Source organism: Fukomys damarensis, unplaced genomic scaffold (assembly GCF_012274545.1).
Source record: "Fukomys damarensis isolate Sample0158 unplaced genomic scaffold, DMR_v1.0_HiC HiC_scaffold_39, whole genome shotgun sequence".
Classification (NCBI taxonomy): domain Eukaryota; kingdom Metazoa; phylum Chordata; class Mammalia; order Rodentia; family Bathyergidae; genus Fukomys; species Fukomys damarensis.
In genome coordinates this window covers 67,457,677-67,469,655 of record NW_022900951.1, presented here as the reverse complement: position 1 = coordinate 67,469,655, position 11,979 = coordinate 67,457,677, and positions in this window count along the sequence as shown.

Below are 11,979 nucleotides of genomic sequence, written 5' to 3'. Positions count from 1 at the left end.
CCCCCCCCCCAAAAAAAAAAGAAGAAGAATTTCCAGAGAGAGATTCTCCCCTCTACAAAATTTTAAATTTCTAACTTTTGTATTAATCAAAAAGAATCCTCTGTATTTTCAAAAATCAAGAAATTGATTAAGCTCAACTTTAGGGAATATACGAACTGGCTTTTAGATGATAGAAACTTTGTATGTCCTACAGTGCATCAGGCTTGGTGCTGAAATTAGAATGAAAACCAAAGTAGATCTGGCCTTAAATTAATGGAACCTGTAGCTATGTACTTGATTTTTAATTCTATAGCTACTATTCTTTTGTATAAAAGGGGAGAATTAAATTGTTTATATAAAATTTTACTGCAGCTAACATCTTGGTTACTGAATTTTATCACTTAATATTATCTTCAAATAATAAAATGCATTTCCAATAATAACAAGTTGGATGAGCAACTAGCATAATACAGTTATGAAAAAAGTTTAGACAAATTTAGGTTATTAAAGAATCTGATATAGTTTTTTAAAATATCAGTGAATAATAAAATTAAGATTTCAAATTAAAAGAACATGCTTTATATTCTTCTCTGATATAAAAATTCTGTATCAAGCAAGTTATACATAAAAATCATTAAGTACCTAAAGAAGAAAAGGCTAAGATTAGCTTTCACTTGTAGGATATTCATTTGAATGTTTTCCAATTCTAATAATACATATTCTCAGATGGATTCAGAAATTGAATTTGCAGAAAGAGACTACCTCACAAACCCAAAACATCATTAAAAGTAATTAGTATCTTTGAAAAGCCAATCAACAATCAAATAAATATTAGTGGTGGTGGTTTTTCTATCTATAAAACCAAAAAAGAGAACACTTCAACACCTGAATTCAGTAAACCTATGGAGAAAATATGCAACTATAAATTGTTATGCATTTAATAATCTACATCTCTGCTCATCCTTTAAATATTTTTTGTAATGAAATTTAAGTAAATATGCATACTATCACTATCAAAGGTTATTAGTTATTCTTAAATTTTCTACACTTGTCAGATTTCTTCAAAGGCCAACCACTGAGAAACAGAGGGTGCTAAATGGGATGATATAGATTGCACTAAAACAGAACAAAATAACTATTTTTCTAAAAGTCCAAATAAGGATTGAAAGTGATTATTTTAGTGTATAAAAGACAATCTAATGTAAGATAGAAAAGCAATATCACAAAAAGTTCCAAATATGGCAATACTCTTACCACTTTTCAATTTCCTCTAGAAAAGGAAGGGACACTATAGTCAGAGAAGGTAAATAATGGAATCATAATTTTTGAGGGGGTATTGAGGCAGCATCTCACCATATAGTCTAGGCTGGCCTTGAACTGGTAGCAATCCTCCTGCCTCAGCCTCCAGAGTGTTGGGATTACAGGCCCGTGCCACCATGACCAGTAAAATCAGAATATTTGAAAAGATGAAGTATTCTTTATTTTTTTCAGCTTTAATTGAGTTTATTGGTACATTTTAGGGATACAGTACAGTTACATTCATTGTTGGGATCTTGTACCTCTACATGACAAGTCTTGATGAAGTATTTTTTAAAAGAACTATCTTGTCTTTTGATTCAGGGTTTGTTCAAATAGAGATATGGATGTGCAAGTTTTGTTCCTTATAGATTTATTTTACTCATTTCACCACACATATTATATTTATCAATTCTTTTCTGTTCTGCACTAAGTTCAGAGTGTCTTAATAGAAGGGATGTCATATACTTAAATATTAACTAACAATGAACTATATTGATACAGTGAGATTTTTTCTTGCATACTTAGTTGAAGTTCCTCCACAAACATTACTGACATAAGTTTGAGTTTTCAGCTTTATTTGGGCCCATTGACTCTACTCTCCCCAAGTGTTTTCTCATTTGGTGTTTTCTGCTACCCAAATCAAGCTATTTACACAGCTGCAATGTAAATGTTAGGAATTTAAGAATTATAATGTTACCTTATATGATTAACCTGGTCTTGTTTCCAGTTCAACCACCTTTAATAAATAAGGTATAAGTAGTACTTCCATTTGTCTGAAGATTTTTCTCTCTAGTTAAAGTTGTTATCATTTGAAAAAATTATTTTTGTAATAGAAGTAGATTTAACAAAGTAAAATCACATTAATATATTCATACCATAAAAGATTTCTAAATTAATTTAGAAATAAGTTATATGAATGAGTATTCTATGAAAAAAAATCCACTAACAAAATCTCAATTCAAAAAAATAACTTATTGTTTGGGGAATTTTAATTAACCTTTAAAGAAATGAGAAAGCTAACATTCTTCTGCCAGATCATCACTTATAAACTTTCAACTTATTTCTTTTTTCTCTAAACAGAATTTTTCTGCAGTTCTCACATAACTCCAACACTTTTCCATCACTTTACTCTTGCTCATCCTATTCCCTTCAGCTCAAATATCCTTAATTCCAATCTACACCTACATAAACCAATCACCCTTTTAGGGACTGTTTAAATTATATGCCATTAATAATCCTGGCTTCTTTGTTATGTCAATCCTAAGAGAATTTTATTTAGTACTACTTAGCTTATGGGTTATAAAGATATAATGAGATGACATGAGTCAATCCATTCACTAAATTATAATGCAGTATACAATTGTGCACTATTATTGTGAGCATTCAAAAATATTTACATAATGCATGAATAAAAGCAACTTCTCAGAACCATATCATATTTTGTTAATTTGTAAGCACTGTAAGGAAATCCTACAAAGTTCACATTTGTAGTTTACAATTTACTTATTTTGAAAATATGAGTGCAATTGTGTATTATAAAGTATTGTGTGCTTTTATTCATTGCAAATGGAGAAAAAAATGAAAATCAAGAAGAGAAACACATTTTATGCTGTATAAGTGGATGAAAATTAGCCTTCCACCTTACGTTTCTAAAAACTCCTACATAATACATAATTGTTTATATTTTTCTTTGTGTTTGATTCATTATATAAAGTCATTTAAGAACCATTTAAGAGTGGTATGCAATATACTAAGCTTCTTTAAGACTGCTCAAAATATTCTGTGAGCAAAAATTAGGTAAAATATAATTAAAATTATTAAAATCTAAGAAGCAGAAATCATAGGCTCAAAACCTTATTAATTCATGTCTTATTCAAGCAAATAATTTCAAGCATTTGCAATTTCTTCTGTTCTTTCAATTTTAGATAAATGTAAATGAGGCATATTGCTATTAACTTCTGGCATTAAGCAATACACTTTAGGTGCATGTGAATATAATTAAGGGTAAGACGGGGTATATTTTTTGCTGCACAACAATATCATAAAAATAAACTACTTGGAAAATGTGACAGGTTCTGTTTTTTGTTCATGTAAACGTGTTCTATTACAAAAATATAATGCTTGGGCACAAATAAATGTACCATACTTGTGATTTTGTTAGACCAGACCTAAACTCCATGGAATATTTTAAGGAACTCTTCTCTAAAAATGTTAATTTGCAATTCTGTAAGGAAAAGAAAGTGTGCATGTCCGCATCTGTCACAAAAAATTATTAACAGTTTGCCTCCTCATTTATGCATCACAAGACAATAAAGTCATCGGTGATGTTTATTTTTAGTCAAAAGAAAAAGTATCTTACTCAGGGACCTAGAGCATAATAAAATAGAGACACATGAAATTGCTTTTGCTTATTTAGATGACATGGCACAGGCACTGTGCCTTCACTAGCATGATTCCCCTTCACTGAGGTATGTCTGAGTGAGTTGCAATGTTGCCTTACTATTTTGGTTCTCCATTGGGACCTGAAGTGAAAAGGAAAACTACATACCTAGGATGTTCACTGAAAGTGAGACTGCCATTTATTGAACACTAATGTGGCAAATCCCAACAAATCACTAGAATGAGCTTTCAGTTTATTTTTAATTTTGCATCTTAGAATGCTGAACTCGTAGTGTTTCAGTAAGAAGACACAGTATGAAGCAGAATTTTTCTGATGCCAAAGTCTGTGCCCTTTCTGTTAGACCACGCTACCTCCTGAAACTGGGTATCACTCATATAGTCCCATGGCTGCCTGAATCAGATTTCTTGCAAAAGGAACGATTTCATGACGTTATCATTCCACATAATTTTCTGAGGCCCCCTTAATAGCTACACTTTCAGAAATTTTCATTCCACATCGTAAAACTTGATCACAAGTAAATTTAAAGTGTTTCTTTTTCTCATATGCTTTTTCTGCATCTTTTTGCTATTACAAGTAGAAATGTAAATTAAAAGCATTCAAGTCTGTTAAAGAAAAAAAGCTCACTTATAATAAATGTGCACGCATGCATGCACACATTCGCATGCACGCATACATTAGACAGTCTTATTTTTAAAATTAGTATACATAAACTGCAACCAAAACACAAAGAATATAGATAGCTATGCAGTAAATGTCAATTGAAGTTGATAAATTATTTGAAATTATTTACAATTAAAGTGAATTGTCTGAGCTGTATTTGTCTCTCTCTACCCAATATCTCTGGAATTTAAAAAAGCACTCATTTCTACAAATAAAGTTTTCTTTATTTCTATCACTCCTTAGACTCTCATTTTGGATACCACTTGTTATCTCTTTAGGCAATTTTGTTAAATTTCTAAATTGTGTTTTCAATTTAACACACTCTGCTGTTTGCTTTTTCTCTATTAGTCATTATCAATCTTTTTAGTCTGCACCTGCTTCTCAATAAAAAGCAACGATTTTCTGTTTAACTACAAATGAGAAATATAATCATAAAAAGATTTAGAATTTTGAGTACAAAATGGGAATAAAACTATTAAGCCAATTTTCTTCCTCCCCTCAGAAAACTGGTGGCTTGTTTAAACAGTAACATTTTCTGATACAGGAATGATTTTTTTGTAGTGTCTCAAAATATCTGCTGACTAACTCTCCCAAATTTCCTCTGACTAAAAATTCTCCAGGGTGTAGCACACATGAGGCCTTGGAACAATCAACTGCACCCCAAAACATCTCTCTGGTTAGGGAGAATATTTTAGTCTCTCTCCATCTCTAAAAATTATGTGCAAGAGCCAAAGTAACAGAAGAGCCACATATTTTCTCCAGATAAAGTTTTGTGATGAGTACAGAACATTCGGGTGACATTTTGGGTTTTTTTTAATATAAATTTAAGGAAAATATTTAAAATATTTTCATATGGTGCAAAAAATTAATGCCTACTCCAAGAACAAAGGAGAGGGGAAATAGCAAGCAAGGAAAAACTTCAAGAAAATAATACACCAAGGCAACCCCTGAAGCAAGACATTGCCTGAATTAAAGTAAAAAACTCATCGTGATGGCCTACTGTTTCAATTTAAGGTGTTTTAGAAATGGAAATACATACACAGGCAAAACACAGTTCCCCCTTTTTGTTAATGGAAAATATAAAGGAGGTATAATTTGTAAATAGGCAAAATGAAAGCAAATATGCCCGATTTGCTTCCAACTGAGCTCTATTCACCAGGGAAGTTTGCACAAGGCAGAGAACAATGAGGAAACTACATAACCTTGACCAAGTACTTTTAACATTTTTTCCAAAAGTGAGACCTGTATTGAAATAAAATAAAAAATTCCTCAAGTATGAGAATCTTACAGATCAAACTGGTTTAAATCCAAGTTTTCCACCAGTGCTATTTAATACTACACAGTTTCTAAGGACATACTGTCAATAAATCTAAATAAACAGCAGAACATTGTCATGTAGACTAACTTTTGGTATAGTTGTTATAGCCAGATAATAAAGTCATTTTCATGTCATAAGCACAGCTTTTACAATAAACTGCTTCACTACCATAGAGGGTAAGACTCAGCAAGGGTGACACAAAGACGGTTGGACCAGTAATTAAGCACTCTCAGAAACAGAACAGAAAGACACTGTGGATATCAAGACAGTGAAGATGCTCTTCAAGCAAAATAGATTAGAATATCCTTTGAGAAAGGAAAAGTTGAAAGAAATAATCATAATCAGAATTGGCATCCTAGCTCCAAAAACATTTGGTTTTGGATTTGAGGAAACCAGGAGTTAATCTAACATCAGATGACCAGTATCATGGAAATAGGAGGAAATCCACAGAGAGAAAGAAGAAGGAGGAGGAGGAGGAGAAGGAGGAGAAGGAGAAGGTAAAAGAAAAGAAATTGAGATGTCGCCATATTTTTTCTATTCCCAAATAAAGTAGGATAAAACTGGTTTACTTTCCCACCATAAAATTCCTGCTATATGTGCAGAGTAGAAAGAAGGCTATTAGAAAAGCAAGTATGTGTTTCCAACTAGAAACATTTGCTGTTTTAATTAAAATTAACAAGATTAAAATATTAATTTATTAGGCCAAAATGTTTAACTTAGGTAAGCATAGCAATATTTTCTTATAAAGTGTTATTTTTAAAGGAAGCTGTCATCATTTGGCATAAATAATTTAATATGACAAAACAGGTCTTTATCTACTGTTTATAAGCAAATAGCTTTATCCTATATTGAGAAATAGTGACCCAGTATAAATCTCAACTGTAAAGGACTGTTCTTTACAAAAAGAAAAAAACTTGAATGACACTAACAGCTTCCCAAAAGTCTCACCTACTAACTGTACCTTATACCTAAAATGTACCAATAAACTCAATGAGAAAAAAACCACTAATAATAGAGAGATACAATTTTTTAAAAAAACTATTCTTTTGCAATATAAAAATATTTTTGATGTCAAAGTTGTAAATGAATAAAGTGTCAACAAATGATTTTTATGTCAAAGTTTATAAATAATGATATCAAGATATATGTTATCAACCTACTGCATCAACATTGTTCATATATGATAGCTCCCTAACCCACTCCATCAGCGTTGTTTCAGGGGTAAAATAATGACTACATACTAAGAATGCCTTTGTGGAAATGCTTTTTCTTACATACTGTTCACTTGTTTACTCTACAGCAAATATTCAGGTGCTTTTGTTTAAATTTTTCTTTGGTCAGATAGCATTAATCAACTAGAAATAGGCTTCAGGTCAACTATACAAAAAAAATGCCAGTTTTATAGTCCTCTTTTTTTTCGTTTGCTAGATGACCTTTTGTACATCAGTATGAAGGACCATGATGACAACTTATTCCTCCAAGTATTTCACTCACCAGTGGTTTCATAAAATGAGTAGCCTTTTTAACAGTTGTTTAACGCACTATATCAATGTAACCTGAAAAGGATGCTGAGATGTGTAGTGTTCTGTAAAAACAACTGAAAATTATTCAGCCTTCTGTAAATAACATGACAAACTACCACCAGAGTGATGGCCAAATCTTTCTATCCAATAGATAATTATCCAAATATCCCTGCCAATTTATCAGTATCAGCATTAAACAAGAACCATGAAGTATTATGGAAGAGTAAATTAAAATAGCCAGTTGAAGACCCTAGAATAAATATTTAATGTACTTACACTTAACACTGTTTGATTTAATCATTTCTTTTACTCTATTCATATTTAATCTTTAATTTGTTTATTTATTTTACACTTGTTCACTGAGTATTTAATGATGTGCACAGTATTGAATATAAGGTACCAAAGCAATGTTATGAACAGCTATGAAGACCTAACCTCAAAAAATTTATAAAGTATTTGGATAAGCAAATATATATACTTGCATATGAAAGAAGAGAATGATTTAAGGATGATCTATTGTTCATGTCCTGATAGGTGCATATCTAGAAAAGATACAGCCTAGAAAGAAATTTCCCTCCAGATTTTCTTCCTACTCTACTTCAACTTCTTTTTTTCACTTCTACTTCTCAAGTTTTACTGTTTTATTTGATTATTATATTACTATAATAATAAAACTTTTTCAACTATATCATGACGGTTCTTGCACAAATGCAACTGGTTTATTTGAGAGGTTATCACTTCTAATTTCCAATGGAAGTATCACAATCCTAGCAAAATGACCCAAGATGCTATGCTTTGTGTAAAAGAAAACATTTATCTTACACAAACTGTACTGCAGGCCATACTCTTAAGTGAAATAAAAAGGACACACACGTAAATATTGAATAGTTTCTGTGATGTGAGAAACTGAAAGTGTAAATGAGGAACAAAATGTGACATAGGAGGAAAAGGAACAAAGAGAAAGGGAGAGAAGAGGGGAGGATGGGGAAAAGGAAAGAAAGAAAATAAAAAATATAAGAAAGAAGGAAAAATACAAATAAAATCTTTGTATATAGGGAAAGGTGGGGGGCTGGAAGGAAAAGCATAGGAATGAGGAGTAAAACAAGAACGAAGATGTATCATACACAGGTATAAAAAACCCATGTTGAGTGTAATCATAATATATATCTAAAATGTACCAATAAACTTAACGGAAAAACAGAAAATTCTTGCAAAAAACAATATAATTTTATGATTTATAAAAGAATTGACAGGGTTATTTATTGAATCTAAGTTTGAGTTTCCCAAAGTTTAAGGTTAAAGGACCAATCCTTTCACATGTTCTCATAGTACTTGAGTTATACTTCCAGCATACATTTTTATCATATTTCTGATTCCAAAATTGACAACACACTTAACTGTTTAAGAGTAGACATCTAGAAGCATTTATCATTCTCATTATTTGCTGACGATATGATACTCAACATTGAAGATCCAAAAACTGTACCAAAAGACTTCTACACTTAATTGACACTTTCAGCAGAGTAGCTGGATACAAGGTCAACACTCAAAAATCAATAGCCTTCTTGTACACAAATAACAGACTCACTGAGAGAGAAACCAGGGACAAAATTCCTTTCACAATAGCATCCAAAAAAAATGAAGCATCTAGGAATCTAACTAAAAAAATAAGCAAAAGACCTCTACACTGAAAACTTCAGCACTCTGAAAAAAGAGACTGAAGAGGATGTAAGAAAATGGAATGATATCCCCTGCTCCTTTATAGGAAGAATCAACATAGTGAAAATGGCCATACTACCAAAACTGCTATACAGATTCAATGCAATGCCAATTGAAACTCCAACACTATATTTCACAGAACTAGAAAGAAGAATCCAAAGCTTCATTTGGAACCATAAGAGACCTAGAATAGCAAAAGCCATCCTAGGCAACAGACACATGGCAGGGGGTATAACAATTCCCAATTTGAAACTATACTACAAAGCCACTGTGATAAAAACAGCATGGTACTGGAAAAAAAACAGAACTGAGGATCAGTGCAACAGATTGGAAGACACAAAAACAACTCAAGATGTACTCAGCTACCTCATCTCTGACAAAGAAGCTGAACATCCTCACTGAAGGCAAGAAGCCTCTTTAATAAATGGTGTGGGAAAAACTGGATCTCAACCTGCCAAAGATTAAAACTAGACCCTTTTCTTTAACCATGCACTAAATTAAAATCCAAGTGAATTAAATATGTAAATATTAAAACAGAAGCACTAAACTTGTTGGAAGCTAAGTTAGGCAGAACTCTTGAAGACATTGGCATAGGAAATGACTTTATGAACAAATCCTCAGTAGCATAGGAACTAGCAGAAAGAATCAACAACTGGGATCCAATCTTATTAAAAAGCTTCTGCACTGCAAAAGAAACCATCAACAGAACTAAGAGACAACCTACAAAGTGACCAAATATTTTTACCAGCTGCTCCTCAGGCAAAGGACTATTATCTAGAATATATAAAGAACACAAAATAAACAGAGCCCCCAAATATAAATAACCGATTCAAAAATGGGGATCTAAAATGAACAGACATTTATCAGACAAACAAGTAAAAGCAGCAAGTAAATATATGAAAAAATGTCCCACATCACTGTTCATTCGAGAGATGCAGATGAAAACACTGAGATTCCACCTCACCCCTCAAAGAACGGCTGCTATCAAGAAATCATACAATAACAAATGTTGGTGGGGTTGTGGAGAGAAAGAAACCCTTCTTCATTGATGCTAGGAATGCAGACTGGTACAACCACTATGGAAATCAATATGGAGATACCTCAAAGAACTGGGACTAGAGGTTCCATTTGACCCAGCCATCCCTCTGCTGGATATCTTTCCAAAAGAATTAAAAGAATCATATCACAGTGATATATGCGCACCTATGTTTATAGCGGCACAGTTTGTAATAGCTAAAACTTGGAAACAGCCCATTTGCCCATCAGTTGGAAACTGGATAAAGAAGATGTGTGATTTTTCTATAAAATGGAATACTACTCAGCCATAAAGAATGAGAAATTAGAGTCATTCATAGGAAAATGGATGCATATTGAGGATATACTCTTAAGTGAAATAAATAAGTCACACGTGTGTAAATACCAAATATTTTCTCTGGTGCGAAAAACTATAATAGTACATAAGATCCTAATGAGATAATGGACCATGTGAAATAGGAAGAAAAGGGCTAAAGGTATAGGGAAAGTGGGAAGGGTAGGGTAAAGGTAATGAGGGAAAATAAAAACTGAGAAAATGAAAAAATGGAAATAAACTGTCTGTAAATGGGGAGGTGAGGAGGGGGTGAAGGGAGGGCAGGGGCAAGGGGAAAAAATGAGAACCAAGACCTGTCATGGAAGGGTACAAGATCCTAATAATGGATGTAACTGAACTGTATACCTAGAATGTACCAATAAACTCAATTAAAACAAAAGAAGCATTTATCTTTGTATTCCTGATGTCTAATGCAATCTCTGGGCAATAACAGATGCTTATTAAAAGATTATCTTCACACATTGTCAAATATTGTCATGGTATATTCATATACCAGCATAGGCAAGACTCTACAGTTCCTAAAAGGTTTAGTTGAGAATCCATCAGTATCAACAATATATAGTCCCAACTGTAACATTTTCGTATGAACCTGGGGCATTGTGACTTCATAGTACTCATTGGTGCAGTGTAACAAAAGGAGAACTGCACCATCAGTTGCACATATGTCATTTAATAATTATGAAATCCATAAAATTCATCTCATCAGATTAAAAAATCTATTCTTACCCCCTTTTTAAAGACAGCCTGAAAAATGGTTTAGCAGATCAGAAAGGTTTCTAAATTAGAAAATGCAAGCCAATGAAGAACCATTTTAAATTGCTCAGCTGTTTATCTCAGATTGTTCTGAAGAACTACTTCAATTTGCTTCAAAATCATCATTCACCCTTGAATTTGAATGCTCTGCTTGTTTTTCATAGTTGTTCCCATGATTTTACAACTTTAAGCAGGCCCTAGAAAAAAAATTGCCTCAACTGACTAATAAATATTTATTGTCTTGTCTCTGCATCTTTGGCTATGGTTTACCCCCATTCAGAAGCTTTTCCCATCCATTAGCAATTAAATACAACCCAACATTCAACAAAAGCTTTATGCTATTCCCCTACTCATAGAGTCAGATAACATTCTAGGCCACAGTGATCATGCCACCTTCAAAAGTTTGTCTGTGCTATTCCTGTCTGTCTTATTTAAATAAAACAGTGGCTTCAAATTTAAGCTTGTTGTGAAATATTATTAGGAAAATATACATTACTTTTCCCCAGAGCACAACAACAATGTAGGAAGCATTATTTATTGGTCATTCCAAAAATTAGAAAATCATGCTTCAACCAGACCAAATGACTGGCAAAATGTCACAAAGCAAGTGGAAGTGCTGGGATAGAAATCCAGGTGTATCATGTTCATTTAATTTTGCTGCTTTCCAAACTACATTTCTGATATTTCAAGTTTTATTCCTTGTACTCAGTAAAACAATACAGGTTCTCAATATGTTTGATGTATGTGTTACTATTATTTTTATTATGATACTGTATGAACTAAATTTTTTCATGCTAAATCATGTTAGTTCAAGTTTGTGTATTTAAGTAGCTCTAAGTGGCTAGAAAAGAAAAAAATGAGAGTAAAATAATCCACTCCAACACCAATTCTAAGGTCTGTTTCAAGAGTTGATTTGTGTGTGTTTTTCCTTTCAATTTCTTTGTTAGGTGTTTAAAAT